At 36.9% G+C, this 18,934-nt stretch overlaps 1 protein-coding gene across 4 annotated transcripts in view; it reads left to right on the top strand.

Moving 5' to 3' along the window:
• RAF1 (Raf-1 proto-oncogene, serine/threonine kinase) overlaps positions 1-18,934 on the top strand; it is a 106,969-nt gene that overhangs the window by 39,895 nt on the left and 48,140 nt on the right. The window lies entirely within an intron of this gene.

The following is an 18,934-nucleotide window of genomic DNA, read 5'->3' on the forward strand; positions in this document are numbered from 1 at the left end:
CAAAGTAGTTCCTTACTAAATGATACAATTCAGGTCGGTTTTACTTTTTATGAAATGGGCTAATAGAGTCAGTTCAGTTTTTCAATCTCTCTAATGTCCAGTTGATACTATAACTGCTTCTGCAAATATTCTTACTTAATTTTTAAAAATCATAGTAACTTTTGTGATGATGTGAAATTTTGACTTGGCAACATTTTATGTTAGTAATTAATGGCAAAAAACGTTACATGAGAAGGTATATTTTGTTAACAGTAATTTTTATGTCCACGGAATATGTTTTTAACTAAACTGTATACCTTAGTGTTGGCATTAAAATGCTTATTCTAATGATTGTTATCGAAAGATGGCAGATTAATTTGTCAGTCAGTAGAAACGTGTGCGGAAAGGGTTTAATTGATGCTTTAAATACACTTACAAGTGAAAATCTTCAAAGCAGATGTCTTCAGCTTTAAAAAACCGAGTGTTTCAATGCATTTAGAAGGATGGGGTTTGGGCCTCTACTGCCTAGGGAGCAGCAGGGAGAGGGAAAGGACCTTGAACTGCTCACCCAACTAGAACAAGTAGATTCCAAATATATTAGTCTTCATATTTGTAAGATCACAGTAATTAGCTCTGCTCTTCCAAATGACATTACTGTAGGTCTTTTTGTAGTATAATCTTTGACTTGGGTCTTCAGCTGAACAGTTCATTTTTAAAATTGCAGTGTTTTAGAATCATTCTCATTCTACATTTTCTGAAAGACTTAATTAGGTAATTTTCAGTGTTTTCATTTAAGAGACTTTTTTCCTTTGTTCTAATAGTGCTCCTAGAAATCAGATCTGTGTGGATTCAGATGTCAAGTGGGGAGTGGATTCTTTTGTTATTGGCTTTGACCAACCACAGCAATCTGGTGCTTTTTCTAGATTGCTAACAAAAGTATGCTAATTAGCATCACATTCCAATCAATGCACATAGAATTTCTTGAGAACACTTGACAGTCTTAGTTTTATTTTTAGACTAGACTCTTAGAAAGGTTGCCTCATTGACTCTTAACTGGGTGTGGTGTGTTGGTTAATTTAGTCTTAAAACTGACTCAAATTTATAGAATCTGTCTTTGAGGTCTGAAAGCCATATACACTTTTTGCTCTCAAAATCAGTGTTTTAGGGGAACCAACCATATGACTTGTAGACATATGTTGATTGCTTCTCATACATGCTGGTGGGACTCCACATTCATGTTTTTCCTGTCCTTTCTGCCTGTCTGACAAGTTGAATAGTAGGAGTAATTAGGATATAAATGTTTTCTTTGGGGGGGTTTTTTTTTTGGTTTTTGGAAGGCAATGGGGTTAAGTGACTAGCCCAAGGTCATACAGCCAGGTAATTATTAGGTGTCTGAGGCTGGATTTGAACTCAGTTACTCCTGACTCCAGGGCCCATGCTCTATCCACTGCGCCACCTAGTGTTCTCTAAATGTTTTCTTTTAATTAAAATCTTCCTTTTCTTCATGTCCTTTCCTTTTTTTTCCCAGGAAGGCAAAAATGATATGACCATTTCTTTGAAGGAGGTTAACATTTGCTTAATATTTTGCTTTTTCCTCAAAATAAGAGAGGCTGTCAAATTTCTTATATGTTGCCATTTATTCATTTTAGATATAAGGACTTCTGGATTGCTGACTTTTCTACTTTGGGAATACAGGCGTATCTGAATGGGCTAGCTCCCTGGGCATGAACAGATCAACTTTTCCTTTTCTGGGGCAAAGAGAATTAAGAAAGGGACTCCTTTTTATGTGGGTTGAAATTATTTAGTGCAGGACAGTGATCCCAATCAATACATCTAATTGCCTTTCTATTATTGTCTGAATTGTTTATAACTTTTGATCCTTTGAGAAAGACTAAGTTCTAAAGTACAATTTGTTGTTCACCAATTGATCTGTTAGACCAGAGATTCCAATGCTGGAATCTCTCCTGAGTTGAGTTGGTCCTGAAAGAAAAGAAAGCATCACTTCTCTGTATACTTGGATCAGATGACCTCTGAGGTTCTTTTCAGCTCCGAATCTTCCCATTTTGTAAGTTAGATCATCAGAGCTTGTCTCATTATGGGACTTCCTCAGAGCTTTATTCTTCTAAGAAAGGTCATCTCAGGAGTTCCTAAATGTCCAGTGTGGATACTTGTCTCCATTTGTATCCAATACCCATTAGTTTGAGAGCCTCTTCTAGACAGGCTTGGGCACCCAGTAGGGGTTTATTAATTGCACATTGACTGACACCAACTGGTTCTTCATTTTTATCTACATTAACTCTTATTAGCAGACTCTGTACTGTAAGAATGAACCTTGGATGATAAAGGTTGCCTCAATTAGAAAGAATATTAGGATATATATATATATATATATATATATACACACATATATATGTGTGTGTGTGTGTATACACATATTTGAAGATATGTATGTATATGTATATGTTGTCTCCCCTTTTAGGACCTTGTCCTATGACTTGAGTGAGCTATAATTGAGAAGGAGAGATTATCCATGACATATTCCCTGTACTAATTAATTTAGCACCCTGGCAAATTCAGTTCAATTCAAGAGGTATTGATTAAATGCCTGTTATAAAGCACTGTACTAGGTACAGGAAATAGAAAGATAAAAATGAAAAACAGATTCCATCTTCAAGGAGCTTACATTCTCCTGGTGAAATAAAATATTTACACAAAAGTAAATACACAACAATTTCTGAAATAAGAGACTCAAGAAAAGGTTCCACTAGGAGGCAGCCCCTTAGTTGAGCTTTGAAAGAAGGCAAGGATTCTGAGGATGGGATGATGGTGGTGGGGAAGGGGATCTATTACTGGTGTCCTGAAAAGCCTGAGAAAGGGAACTGAAGCAGGAGATGGAATGTCAAATTCAAATTGGTCAAAATGTTGACTGATTTTAAAGGGAAATAATATAAAATGAATATGGAAAGGGACTGTGAGAAGTGTTTTAAATGTCAACCAGATGAGTTTGTATTTTTATTCTAGAAGCAGAGAGCAGTAGGGACTCTACTAGGCCCTAAGGGGACCTCAGAGGAAGATCTACGGTTTGTACAATTCTTTAGTTGCCACATGCATTCTCGACATATGTCCCTCACCATCATGTTTTATTTTTTGGTCTGCTCTCCCCAGGGACCTTGAGTGCAAAGAGAGATTACATTCTTAGTTTGAAAGTAATATTTTATATTGTATCTTACCATACCTTCCTGTAAAGATCATTGCTGAAAGGTCATTGGGGATAGTCAAGCATTTGTTAAGTAAGGATTTATTATGTCAGTCATTTGTTGATGCAAGAGTAGAGCTCAGGTGAAATATAAAGTTTGGTACTTAGCTTTTTGAGCTGATAAAGAGCTGATGATGGGAGCAGCACAGGCCCTGGAGTCAGGAGAACCAGAGTTCAAAACTGGCCTCAGACACTTAATAATTACCTAGCTGTGTGACCTTGGGCAAGTCACTTAACCCCCCATTGCCAAGTCAAGAAAAAATCTAAAACATAAACAAAGAGATGATGATGGTGATAACCAACATTTTTATAGAGCTTACTGTATGCCAGTCACTGTGCTTAGTGATTTACAAATATCTTTATCCTCACAGCCACCTTGGGAGAAAGTTGCTACTAATTACCTCAGTTTTACAGATAAGGAAACTAAGGCAAATAGGTAAAGTGATTTGTATAGGGTCCTACTGCTAGTCAGTATTTAAGGCTGGATTTGAGTTCAGGTCTTGCTGACTCCCAACATGATACTCTATCCATTGCACCCCCTACCTGAAGAAGAGAAGAAAAAATAAAGAAATCATGGTCTTGGGGAATGAATGCCCACACTAAGGAAGAATCAGGAGAGCGATGAAGGAGAAAATTAGACAAAAGAACCCAGGGAAGAACAGCATCAGGTCAAAAGTGGAAAAAGAGAATCTGTCTTTTGACAGCCCCATTCATATCAAAAGTTCAAAAAGGTTATGAAAGAGGAGACTTGAGGAAAGGATGTTGGGCTTAGCAGTGAAGAGATCATTACATCACATAAAGTGGATGATTTTGATTACACAAAGTTGAAGAATTTTTATACAAACAGAACCAGTGCAGTTAAAAGTTCACTGGGGAAATTTTGGGGTTTTTGCATAAAGTTTCTCTGATAAAGTTCTGATATTTGAGGTGAATAAGGAATTGATTCAAATTTAAAAGAACAAGAATCATTCCCCAGTTTATAGATTGGTCAAAGAATTTGAACAGACAAGTTTTCAAAGAAAGAAACACTATCAACAACCATATGAAAAGATCCTTAATATCACTAATAATTAGAGAAGTGCAAATTAAAGCAGCTCTTGAAGTTCAATTCCATGTCCATAAGATTGAAAAAGATGACAAAAAAAAAAGAAAACAGACATTTAGAGTACAAGGAAAAGGAGCCATAGGTACAAAAATATTTATTACAGTAGTTCCTTTTGGTATAATAAAGAACTATTAACTAAGAGAGTGCCCGCCAATTGAGGAATTACTGAATTATGGTATATGAATGTATTAGGATCACTCTGTAAGAAATGATGAAAGGAGTAGGTTGGGGGGGGAGGGAAAGATTTATATAAATTGATGCATAATAAAGAGCAGAACTAAGAGAACAACACATAAATAATAGTATGAAGAACACCAACTATGAAGGATTTAACAACTATAATCAATGGATTGACAAAATATTCTTTCAGAGGATTGATAATGAAGCATGTTATGCTTCTCCTGATAAGTGATGGATTCCATGTGTAGAATAAGATTTACATTTTTTGACATGATCAGTATGAGAATTAGTTTTGCTTACCTATGTTTATTCTAAAAGCTTTTTTCTTTTCAATTTGTGACTGGGGTGGGATTAAAAGAGGATTAGGACCAGGGCAGACAAAAAGAAATAGAAAGAAAAGCTTCCAACAGCAGTTATAAATATATAGAAGAGAAAGAAAAAAATTACAGACAAGTGAGACAGCTTTGAAAGTCACAAATTAAAAATTAAAAAATTCCCCTAATTAACAATATTCCTTCTAATTTTAATTGCCATTGGTTTTGTCTGTGCAAAAACTTTTTGCCTTATTTTACAGATAAGGAGACTGAGGCTAAAATAATTGTTTTCCCCAACTAAGGAAACTTGGGGCTAAAATAATTGTCTTCCCCAAGGTTAATTTAGTCATTATAGAATCTAGGATTTCTGAATTTCTTTAATAGTTTTTTAAAGGACCATGAATTCTCTTTGAAGACAGACTACTCCATGTTCTAAGTTTAAAATGTATTTTATTGAAGGAAAGGACAAGGTTCTTTGATTTAAAAAATGTGATCACAGGCTTCAGAGACTGGACCTGCCACATTCTGGTGGCAATCTAACCTTTCTGTCCTTAGCTGCTTTTAATTTCTGGTATGTATCACATTCTCCAGACAAACAGGATTTACTATTTTCCAGTCTTATGCCTCACCTCTTCTTATGTTCTCTCTTTTCTATCTCCTTCCCTCATTGTCTCAGGTAATGCCCTTTGTTCAAGGCCCAGCTCAATAGCTATCTCTTCTATCTCTTTTGAAGCCACCTTTGTTGCCACTTTGGGGAGAGTGTATGCAAATATAAAATGAGATGAAGCTCTAACTCTCAGGGAGCTTGCATTCCAATGGGGGGGAGGACTGTGTGTGTGTGTGTGTGTGTGTGTGTGTGTGTGTGTGCGCGCGCGTGCTGTACAGACAGTAGTAAGAGGAAAGGAGAAACTGAGACAAAGTTCTTTTAGGTTTTTGCAAGGCAAATGGGGTTAAGTGGCTTGCCCAGGGCCACACAGCAAGGTAATTATTAAGTGTCTGAGGCTGGATTTGAACTCAGGTATTCCTGACTCCAGGGCCGGTGCTCTATCCACTGTGCCACGTAGCTGCCCCCACTGTACCACCTAGACACCCCAACAAAGTTCTTTTAAAAAAAATTTAAGGAAAGAGGTCATTTGGCAACTGACAAGAGGAGAGAAAGCTTTCCTAAAGGGGGGGCTTTAAAGAAAGAGATCAGAAGGAGGTGTGTATGTACAACTGACTGACAGCTAAAAGTCTAGTTTGTTGGCTATGTAGAAGGCTAGGGAATATGTGAAATAAACCTGGAGTGCAAGATTGGGGAGGCTGAGGAATTGGTGTTTTATCCCCTAGACAACAGAGCCACCAAAGACTGTTGAACAGGAAGAAACATAGGCCTGTGCACTACCAATATTTTGTCTTCTGTATGAAAGCATGGGGACAGTTTATGTGGCTTTTACAATAAGGTTCAGATGAGAGATAATGAGGATAATGAGGGTAGTGGAAGTATTAAATGGAGAAGAGCAGAGGGACATAGGATGGAGATTATGGAGATAGAATTCATCGCACTTGGCAAGTGAGCAGATATGAAGCTAGGGTAAAAGAAAGAATTCAAGATAACATTGAAGGGATGGGAAGGAGCCAGATAAAAGTTGGGAGAGGGGCTCATCTAAAGGGGAAGGGGGAGGAGTTCAGTTCTGGATGTGGGAATCTAAACCTTAAAGGAATATCTAAGGGCAGCTAGGTGGCAGAGTGGATAGAGCACCGGCTCTGGAGTCAGGAGTTCAAATCCAACCTCAGACACTTAATAATTACCTAGTTGTGTGGCCTTGGGCAAGCCACTTAACCCCATTGCCTTGCAAAAAAAAAAAACTAAAAAAAAAAGGAATATCTAGTCAGACTCCTCCATTTTATAGCTAAAGAAATTTAAGTCAAGTGAGGGTGTTTTGGGGGGATAGGAGTTACAGTCCATAATTTCTTATCTGAGATAGAGCAGTCAGTTAATTTGGGGCTGTATTGTGTACAGTTTATAAGCTAAATTTAAAAGGGATTTGCCCCCTTATAGGGAATACTTTATACATTAATTCGGTTTCTAACAAATTATTGATAAAGTGACTTTTCTACAAAATACAATTGTGATGTGAAACATAGCAAATACATTGCTTGTCCTCTTGCCTTTTTTTTAAATTTGTTTTTCCAACTACATGCAACAGTAATTTTTACCAGTCATTTTCTTGACAAGTTTTGAGTTTTACCTTTTTCTCCTTCCCTCCCTCCCTTCCCTCCCTCTCCCCTAACATGAAGCAACCTAATATAGGCTCTATATCTATAGCCATGCTAAATAGAAATCTGTATTGATCATGTGAGAGAAGAATCAAATCCAAATGGAAGAAAACATTAGAGAAAAAATGACAATGCATAAGATAACTTGTAAAAATTGAAGATAATAATCTTTTTTTTTTTTTTTTGCAAGGCAAATGGGGTTAAGTGGCTTGCCCAAGGCCACACAGCTAGGTAATTATTAAGTGTCTGAGACCGGATTTGAACCCAGGTACTCCTGACTCCAAGGCCAGTGCTTTATCCACTTATGCCACCTAGCTGCCCCGAAGATAATAAACTTTCATCTTCATTTCCACTCCACAGTTCCTTTTTTGGATGTGGATGGTATTTTCCATCATAAGTCTTTTAAAATTGTCTTTGATTATTGTGCTGTTAAAATGAACAAGTTCATCATAATTGATCATCATCCCATGTTGTTAGGTGTATAATGGTTCTGCTCCTTTCACTCCAAATCAATTCATGCAAGTCTTTTCAGGGTTTTCTGAAATCCCTGAACCTCTTGCTTTATGAAAGCTGAGAAAAATAGAAATACCAAGGAAATGGGAGATTTTTTTCTCTGCCTGACTCAAGGATGATAGGATGGAAGATGGATAAAGATGCCTTGTCAAGGTGTGAATATTGTGGGATATTTTGTATGTATTGGGAAAATACCAATTTAAATAGTGAATTCTTTATTTCATATTTTATACCATTAATTTTTGTTAAGTATGATTTTTTAGTGAGAGACATCATAGTATATTGGATAATGCTGGAACTGGAATTTAAAACTCCCAAAATAACATGTTTTACCTATGTTGCTTGTGACTTGGAGAAAAGTCACTAAACATTGTTGAACCTCGGTTTCCTCAAGTGTAATATATCGTAACGGGTTTGTACTATTGGGTAGTCCCTCAGATCCCTTGCAGCTCTAGATTGATGGAGCTGTGATTTTTATGCCATCAGATCTTAGATTAGTTGCAGTCTATGTGCAGGAAATCACATATCTTTGGGATATTATTTTAAAGATTTTAGGGGTTTTTTTTGGACAGTTCAGAGTTTAACATAATTTTCTAACAAAAAGGAAAGAAAACTCAGTTATCTTCGCCTCAAAGATTTTTTTTTAAAACAAATTGTTCAGCATTTGCCACTGATCCTACCCTTCCTAAACTTTTCTTTCATCTTAAAAGTAAACAGCTAATGGTGCCTTCCTTTCTGATTTTGCCTTGTATGAACTTAGTTATTTTCATGTTGTTTCCACTAGTAGACCATGAGCTCCTTGAGGAAGGAGGACTATTTTTGCCTTTTATGTGTAATACTTAGCACAGTGCCTGACTCATCACAAATACTTAATTATATATATTGTTGACTTGACCCATTTTCATCATATCTTACAGCATAACAACTTTCCATTGCATTTGTATAGTACAGCTTCTTTAGCCATTCCTCAATCAATGGATATCTGGGTATCCCATTTCACTACCGCTGCAAATATTTTTACTTTTCTTTTTATCATTCATCTTCTTGGGGTATACCAACGAGTGGGATGCCTAGGTCAAAGGGTATATGGACCTAGTAGTTTCTCTAGGCAATTCTAAATGACTTTTTAGAATGGTTGTACCAATCCATCCTCATCCAACAGGTCATTAATGTGCACTCTTTTCATAACCCCTTCAACACTATTTCCATCTTTTCTCATTTTTCTTTATTTGCTAGATATGAAGTGAAATCTCAGTTGTTTTGATTTATATTTGTTATTATAGGTGATTTGACACCTTTCTGGTCTAAATTTAATGGAATAATCATGGAGGAAATTTTTCCTTTTTCCCTAATTCCTCCATTCTCCAGCTCTTAAGTCATTTGCCAGTCCATTTGGCCATTCATATCCCACCAGTCCCATATTTAATGATAAATTTGTTTTAATAACGTCTCTAACCCCATATGCAGAAATAGGGAATTTTTGTACATTGACAGGCATCAAGGTGTAGAGCAATGCTTGATTTAGAAATGCAAACATAATTTAAAATATCTTGAGTTAAAAAACAATTCAGTTTAAATGTGTGTGTGTGTGTATGTGCAGATAGATATTTACATTTAGAAATGTGTGTGTATTTTTCAGTCATGCCTGACTCTTTTGTGATTGCATTTAGGGTTTTCAGTTTGCCATGTTCTTCTTCATTTTGCAGATAAAGGAACTAAGAGCAGTTGGGTTAAGAGACTTGTCTAGGCACACATACCAATATAGTTTCTGAGACCAAAAGTTGAGTCTTCCTGACTCTAGGCCTGGTGTTCTATCCACTGCACTACCTAGCCATCCCATGCAAAATCACATGTGGAAACTGAAAAATTGTTCACATCAGCAGATTTTTTTTTAAAGAACAAAATTCAACAGACCTTTAACTGAGTTTTAAAAAATTCACTAAAAGTTTTGTTTTGTAAGGGACAAAATTTCATCAACTTTATTTTTTAAAGTCTATAATTAGTTGTCAGTGCATGTTAATGCTTTTCCAGGGGGACCGCCTCACATTTATGTTATGTTTGCGTGTTGTCTCCTTGATTAGAATGGGAGCTTCTTGGAGGCAGGTACCAAATTGTTTACTTTCTTGAAATGTATCCCAAATACTTAGAATAGTGCCTGATACTAAGTATTTATTGATTCATTGATTCCCAACACTTAGGAGCCTTTGCTTGTCTTTTTGATTGTTATTGGTTTCTGAATATTGGCCTCAACACACTTGCATCTGAACACCCTTCCAACTGTAAGCTAATTGTTTGTCCTTTCCCTGTCATTGGTCTCAGGCTCCAGAAAGATGAGTCAGGAAACTTAGGACTTCCTAAGTCACTACTTCATAATGCCATAGTGAACTGATTGAGAAACAGTGACCTAAACTGAATGTGTTCTCAACTTCTGCTGACAATTGCCTCATGGTTTGATTGTAATGGCATTTACATTTTAAGTAGTTAAGCATTGGGCATTTCTATGTCCTTGTGTCCATCAGGACATTTTTAATGGTTTCCAAGGACTTTTTATAAAATATAAATTAAAAATGTAATTTGAGATCTAGTCTTAAATGCCCTTTATTTAAAATTTCCTTTAATTATGAAGCATCTTTATTGGAAATGTGCTCTTTTCCTGATTAACTTAAATACCAGTCATTTTTTCCCCCTCCCTTTTTTCAGTTCATAGAGTACTGGAGGTAAGAAGTCTTGTGTTATTTCAATATTTACTAGCTGATTGACTCTGAGTATTTATCCTCTTGTTGCCTGGTCTATAAAATGAAGGGTAGGCAGTGGACTCATTGGTTACTGAGATCTCTTTTAGCCCTAGATTAGCATCTTGTGATGTATGTACAAAATTTATTTTGTGTGTAACTCTTTGTCTATTATGTGAATTAGCTTTATTTTAGAGGATTTCTTGGATAATTGGGGAATGGCAAAAGACATGCTTTTTTTAGGGTTTTTGGTTTTTTTTGCATGGCAGATGGGGTTAAGTGGCTTGCCCAAGGCCACACAGCTAGGTAATTATTAAGTGTCTGAGACCAGATTTGAAACCAGGTACTCCTGACTCCAGGGCCAGTGCTTTATCCACTACACCACCTAGCGCCCCAAGACATGCTTTTTGTAGCATATAAAGAACCTTTGGAACTAATATTAAACTCTTGAAAGAAGAAAATCTGGAAATTTAGAAATTGTACTGAAAGAATTCTGAACTAGTTGTTGTAAATCTAAATTTCAGTCCTTATTCTTGTTCATTTTTTTCAGACAAATTATCTAATCATCATTAACTTCAGAGGAGGCTGACAGAGATTAAGAATTTGATATTTTTGGTTTTTGTTTTTACAATAGGACATGTGAAATAGGCAAAGTGAAAATATTTAATATTTATTTTAAAATTAAAAATCATGCATTTAGAAGAATTAAAATAGGTAAAAGGTAGATTTGTTTCCTTGTCTTATAAGGTAACTTTTTATTAACCTCTTAAACACAAGAGTGCTTAACTATTATAAATTGTTTATTAAGTTTTGATTTATTTATTTTTAATGGGTATAAAGTGATCAGTAACATATTCAAAATAAATGTTTAAAAATATTTTTGGCATAAAAGGGAGTAGACATCATAGATAAGCATAATACATCTTAAAAACTTGCTATCTGCTAACACCAGAGGAGCTGTGATTTAGCTATACGCATTTGAGCAGTAGCTGCAACTAGGCTTGGAGCAGTTTCTGCTTGTCTGAGACTAGATTAAGCCAGTTTGGATGGGGTTGAGGCAGGGGCATGGGAGGGATTTTTGTTTTGTTAACTTTAAAAGATAAATTTAAATATTTTCCTAAAAACCTTTGATTAATGTAAATTCCCTTTGACTCAATCTTAATACTTCAGGGATGATGTATAAATTCCTTAGCCTAGTATTCAAGGTCATCCACTGTCTGACCCCTTTCTAAACCTCTGTTCCAGCTAAATTGAATTATTCTTTTGTTTTTAAATGAACATTTCTAACTCTGAATAGCCAGTTCCCTTGTCTGGAATATACTTCCAGCATCCGTGTCTCATCCTGATTTAAGATTTATGGCTTAACTCCTAGCTCAAGTGCTAAAGAGGCCTTCTTGACTTCCATAGCCCATATTAGTATCTGCCCTGAATTCCCACAATACTTGCCATCTGTTTCTTTAACTTGGCACTTAGGCATTGCCATGATTATTAGACCACGATTTATTAGACTGTATCAACTCCACAAGAGATCATGAAATTTTTAAGGGAAGAAGATTATGCTTTATAATATGTACCTTACCCAGTGTCTAGGACAAAGCTGGACATATAGTTGCTTCACAAATGCTGGCTGATTAATTTTTGTTTTTTATTTTGCATTAAATACCCATTTTCTTCACTTGTGGGGTTCCTTTCCTTAGAAGAGGAGAGGGGACTTACCCAAGAATTAACTTTGAGGTATCTGGGACATGAAAATGAAAACTGGATCACATTTAATCATAGCGGTTTCTGTGGAGAAGATAAGCTACAGGTCTTTTCAGTCCTCTTAAGCAATCATCAGAATGGGATCAGTCATTCTGATTAATTTGTCCTGGAATGTTAGTGATATTTCATCTGCTCTCTATTCAATTTTATAAGCACAAGCTTTCTATAGATTTTACATGAAAATGCTTTAGAGGTTGGGTTTCTCACAATATAGTCAGAAATGCTATTCTTCATATCATATTTCTTCATTCCCATACTTCTCAAGATCCTCGGAACATTTATTTGCTACTGGTTGTGTATTTAGGCAAAACATACACTAAGACAGGGTGTTCTTTTGGCCATAATAACAATAAAACCTAGAGCCACACCTTTCAAATTGACTCTGGTCTATCCATATGCACTTGGATCATAAAGAGGGAACCATTCGATGTTGATTAGTAACAATAGGAGAAATCTCCTTGGTGTGGTTTTTCTTTTTTTTTTTCCTTTTTTTTTTTTGGCGTGGTTTTTCAATGCTGTTTTTACTTATTCCAAAGCTACTCAAATTTTGATGTGAAATATGCCAAAGAAAATGTATTTGAAATATTGCCAGACTAACTTTGAAAATCTCCAAAGTACATTGTTGCTATTGTTCTTCGTCCTTCATTTTCAAAGAGAGCCAATGATGTCACAGGCTGATGTCTTGACAGAAACGTGAATTGGATTTAAGTGAGGCAAAGATGTGCAAAGTCCTCAGCTGGTCTCTTCCAGAAGGGGATGTCTTCACATGCTTAGGATAGACATCCCTCTAACTCACCAATGGACTTCAGGCCTGTTGGTTGCCCTCAACCTGGTTTAGCCTGTCTGCCAAGATGGTTTTACCAGGGTGTGGCTGCTGCTCACGCTACAGCTTCTCGGAGCCACAGGTAAGAAAGAGCTGAGTGCCAGGTGAGCACCAAAGGTGGTCAGTCTGTTGTGCCGCTTTGTAACTAAGACTTAGTAGAGACATAGAGCTTTGCAACCTGATCCAAATGGTTGACCCTTTGAAAGAATTTCCTTTCTTAATTTCTTATTATCCCCTGTATATGGCACTTTTTGTACAAAAATGCCAACAGAGACTGTAGATTTTTAAGTAGTCTAACATTAACTGGCTACAATATAGAACTGAATCTTCTGTGTACATTATTCAAGCATATGTAGTTTATATTTGCAGGCAAGTTGTATATTATTTAATGAGTAGATAAGTGGAACTTTTGTTATTTTGCAAAAAAAAAAATCTTATGGCCCTGGTTTGAGAATATTCAGGGACTTTAAAAGGTGATTTCTTTTAAAGTACTAGATTGTAAGTATCCTATTTATTGACACATATATTTCCCATTATGGCAGTCATGATAAGCAGCTTTCGCATATAATTTTTTCACACTTTATTCCTCCTTTGAAATGGCCTCAGTCTGCCTGCAGTCATACACTCTGGCCTTTATTTCTCTGAGGCTGGAGGTCCAAGACTTTTATCCCCCCCTTTTGGTGAAATATTGTGGAAAGAATAACAAGAGTGGAGAGGATTGTTTATCTATTCCTAGAGGTGGTCTCCTTCTCAATAAAACATTTGTGCTTAAAATGAGGCTTGAGTTGTGTTTTAGATTCACTAGGACCCGATTCAAAATGAACTCTTCATGTGTATATACATATATGATCACACCGTTCTTGGTTTGCATTTTTTAAACCAACTATAGGAATATCACATTTTGCCCTCAGGCTGTGGGATGGCATTCTTTGGACACCACTCCCTTTTTGTATTGCACACAGCACAGTGATGGTAACTCACTAAACCTGATTCTTTGCAGCCTGAATTGTCTCAGACAAAAATTTAAAGTTCTTTAGAAGAGTTTCGATGTGGTTGCCACTTACAGCTGTGAACAACTATCAGCTTTCAGTGACGTACTGTTCAAGGAAACCCTCCTTGATATTATTTCCTTAGCAACAAAAGTGTGAAATCAAATGTAGTTACATAGGGAACATTCCCAATGGATCTCTTGCTATAGTATCACAGTATTCTAGAAAATATCAAGGAATTAACCCCTCCCCCCATATATTTTTTATATAGGCTTCTCAGTGGAGTCAATTTTGTGGAGAGGAATGGTAATCTATGGTAGTTGTGAAAACACAGCCTTGATAATTTGCAGCATAGTTAGAGACTGAGCTAACTTGCTTACTTCAGAATAGACATATACCACTAGAATGCTATAAAACTTATTAGTTTATACATTTAATCTTCATTTCTTTGGTTTAATGTCCTTAAACAACAACCTATTACCTCTCTCTCAGACCTGAGGTGGGGTGCCTCCCTTAGTCACTGTTAGGTGGCCAATCAACAGGGAGAGTCAGTATGAAGGAAGACAATATTTCTCAAAGTGTGACAAACCAACCACCTCATCGCAATGTTCTTTATCCAAGATCTGAAGAAAGATTGTGCTTACAAAAAAATAGAAGTCTAAAAGATAGAAATAAGACAGATAGCCAGAATTGGATTTCTATCTTCTCTACTGATAAGTTTGATCAAATATCTTGGTTTTAATTCTTATTTAAAGTTGGTCCATTTGAGATATTCCTTTTCATTTTTAATGTGGACAAACCCTAAATTCTGAAGTGAGGTCAGTCACTTCTTATATTCCTGAGGGGGGCTCTTGGACCTTAAAGAAATACTCTTTCTCCACTGTGGTCCTCTATGACCCATAAATCCAGGCAGCATTTTTGTGACTGTGGGCCAAGGCTGTGGCTCTTAGAATGAGAACAAAAGATGGAGAGAGATGTTAAGTATGTTAGTTGTCGGCACTTCTGTCATGCCCCATTTGTTATTGCTTGTACTTGAGGGCAGGCACAGTGCTGCCCTTGGAGGCAGGAGGACTGGGGTTCAGATCACGTCACAAGTCCTTGCTCAGTGACCCTGGACAAGTGACTTAATCTCTTTCAGCTTCAGTTTCCCTATCTCTAAAATGGGGATAATAATGCTGTTTATCTCTCTGGGTCGGTGGAAGGCTCAGATGAGATCACTTATGTGAAACATGTGCAAACAATAAAGTACTCTGTAAATGCTAAGTGTTGCCAGCTCAGTGTTAGGTAGGTAGGCATCTCTGCCTTGGAAAGTTTCCAGTATTTTAGAAAGAAAACCCTGGGAACCAATTAATTTGCTTTTAGTCTTACCTAGTTTGCTACTGTATTTGAAAATGCTTATTTCAGTGATTTCCCTAAATTTTATTGTCTAGATGATCCCTAAATGCCCCATTGGATGTCTTCACCTGCTGTGATTCTCCAATCCCGTTTAGTGATCTACATTGTTGGATGGAGGGGATTTTGGTTAATTGTGAGCATAGCCCTTGTGTGCTTAAGACAGATGTGAAATTTTCTCCAACATAGTCTGCTACCATGAAAATAAGTACAATTTCCTTAATAGACTAATAGAGCTTATATGGAGAAGGGAATTAAAGGTAAAAAAAGTCAGTAGGACTTGATTTGACCTAAGTTTTATGTTGATCTTTGACTTTTTAGCTGATACTTGTTTTCTTCTTTTAAACAGCAGTGTGTATTTCTTATCCATGTAATAGCTCCTTTCTTATGTTTTATTAACACTTCTAAAAACCATTGCTGATATTTCCTGCTACCTCCTGTCCTTTTAGAAACCTTTCCTTGTAACAAAAGAGTAGTTAAGAAAAACAAATTGACACACTGAGCAGTCTGACAGTGGTTTACTTCATTTTCTAATGTGGCCTCCCCTCTAGCCTAAGAAATTTTTCTCATCCACAAAACATACAAAACCAGCTATCAAGAACCTAATCTGTCTGTCTCTGCAGCTGATTTCCATATTTCTCGTATCCCTAACCCTCATAGAAGAAATCAATGTCATATTATTTGCCCTCTGAAATTAGTATTCATCATTTCATTTAATCTGAATGGTTTATTTGCTTCTTTGTGTTTAATATATATATATATGTATATATATATATATGTATAGTAGTAGTTGTCTGCATTGTTCTCTTGTGCCTGCTTTCTTTGCTCCCCAACAATTCATATAAACCTTTCTGTGTTTCTCTGACTTTCTAATGTTCATTTTTCCTTTGGTTCAGTAATTGTATATTTGCATACAAATGTTCAATGACATTTTCTACCAAATGAGCAAATATTTTGTTTCCAATTTGTTTCCAATATTTTTGTCACCTTAAAAATGGTTCTATGAATAATTTGAGTTTTTTTTTGTCTTTGACTTTCTTCTATATCAATAGTGTGATTGAGTCAAATGATACAGTTTAGTAACTTGTGACTCAATTTCAGATTGCTTTCTGGAATGGATTTATCAGTTCATCTTATATTTGTGATATTGGTGTTCATGACTTCTGTAGCCCACCAACATTAGTTTCCTCCATAGTCAGAATGACAGGTCACCAGGAGACTTAGCAATTTCATCCTAATGCCCTTCCATTTGAGGTACAGTTTTATTACAGAAGCAAACCTTGTTCTTTCTTCTCATGTGTTTTTGCATTTTACCATGGAGTAGTGGGTAGAAGACTGCCTCAGAGTCAAATGGACCTGGATTCAAGTTCTGCTTCTGATATAAACTAGTTTTATGCCCCTGGCTAAGTCACTTATGCTCTGAGTGCTCTTTAAGGTCTTTCTTTAAGGCCTGCTGAACCATTTCAAGGTACAGAGGAGATGTTGACCTACATTGGTAGAGGGAGTTTTCTCTTTTGGGAGTTTCCTATATCAGTAAAATCCCAGTTCTAATCTCTTTTCCTGTTAAGTTGATAAATGTGTAGCACTGGAAAGATAGATTTGATGTAGGTATCAGTGGGTATATGTACCTTTGAATGGAAGGAAAGTATTAGTCCTTGGGTCAACTGATTTCAAGTGTTTCTTTATACTTGACCATCATCATTTTAGGGCTATTATCTTTGGACCAGACCTGGACTGAGCTGAGCCCTTTTAGGCCATAGACCCTTAACCCGGGAGCATGAACTTTGGCTCCTGGTTACAGTGATCATATTCTTCTGGGTGAGTTACACAGAAGAGACCAAAGTCATATTATACGATTAAATAACAGCAAAATCATGTGTTTTGGTCATGTATGGAAAGAGCATTGACTCTGGAGGCAGAGCACCTGGGTTCTAGCTCTTTTTCCAACACCAGACATTTAATCTCTCTGAGCCCATTTTTCTCATCTTTGAAATGAGGGGGTTGGTCTAGATCAAAGGAATCAAGCACAATACTCCTCCATGCAGCCTGAACCTAGATTAAAATGTAATTGGGAAATATTTTACACAATTAAAAAATACAGGGGCAGCTAGGTGGCACAGTGGATAGAGCACTGGTCCTGGAGTCAGGAGGACCTCAGTTCAAGCCTCAGACACTTAATAATTATCTAGCTGTGTGGCCTTGGGCAAGCCACTTAACCCCATTGCCTTACCAAAAAAAAAAAATACAGTAAAACATATAATATAGGATTTTCTAAGTCAATATGTGCGCAGCAAGGCAATTTAGCACCCCCCCCAATTCTATTTGAGTTTGAAACCATGGTCCTGATGGCTTCCAAGGTCCCTTCTAGATCTGTATCTATGACTTTCTGTCCAAGGTTACAAGAAATGTGTTTTTATAGTTGGTTGTGAGACAACAGGTTTTTATCAAGGGCTTATAAGTACTATTTATCATAAATAAACATGGTTCCCGACCTCAGAGATGATGTTTGTTCTTTGTTTTTGAAGAAGTCCATGATATCAGGGAGATGTTGTCATGACAATATATGTGATTTGGATTTGAGTGAGGGGGTGCTGTGCTAATTCACCAGCCTCACTTTCTCCTCCAGAGCCATCTAGGGCTAGTGGCCAGATATCAGTCAGGATGACAACCCTGGATAGAGACAGTCAGGGTTAAGTGAAATGCCCAGGGTTATACAACTAGTAAGGGTCTGAGGCTGGCTTTGAACTTGGGTTCTCCTGATTTCAGGGCCTGTGCTCTACTCCCTGTGCTTTCTAACTGCCCTACCCTCAGAGAATTCACATTCTCCTTTTGGAAGACATCCTGCAAAAACTAGATGCATACACACATACAGTAAATGAAATGACTCTCAGTTTGGTAAAGGGTCTCATACCAAAGGTGAGATTTGGAGTTGAGGCTTGAAGAAAGCTAGAGAACCCAGGAGAAATTCCAGGCAAGGGGAACATCCAGTGACAGACTGGGAGGGAGTCAGGAAGGGGAGTGGCATGGTGGAAAACCTTTGTGGGCTTTTTTTTTTTTGCCTTTGATATAAGTATCACTATATATAGCTATTCCTTTTTTTTTCTTTTAGGTTTTTGCAAGGCAAACGAGGTTAAGTGGCTTGCCCAAGGCCACACAGCTAGGTAATTATTAAGTATTTGAGACCAGATTTAAACCCAGGTACTCCTGACTCCAGGGCCGGTGCTTTATCCACTATGCCACCTAGCCACCCCTATTCCTGATGGTCCTATGTTAGATACACACATCTTAAACATTAGCATATGTTCCTGGTACCCAAAACTTCCAGTGAGATTGAATAAATAAAGAATTGGTGCTCTGCTTATAAAAGATGGCAGCTTAGTGGCCTAAGTTTACTACTCTGAGGGCCCAACAATACTAGAACCCAGTACTGGAGCTCATAAGATGTGGGAGTCTCACGTTCAAAGGGAAGAGTTGACAATAAGCCATTTATAGGTAGTCTATTGCAGAAGTTGTGTCTGATGCAACTGGTTTAGCCAAGGGTGTTTGTGGTTGTAGTGGTAGGGCATGATATTGAGAGGGGGTGCTGAGAATGGCTTGGGGAAGAGTTTGCTCTCAGGTCTTTTAGGCACTT

This window comes from Macrotis lagotis, chromosome 8, assembly GCF_037893015.1.
Source record: "Macrotis lagotis isolate mMagLag1 chromosome 8, bilby.v1.9.chrom.fasta, whole genome shotgun sequence".
Classification (NCBI taxonomy): Eukaryota; Metazoa; Chordata; class Mammalia; order Peramelemorphia; family Peramelidae; genus Macrotis; species Macrotis lagotis.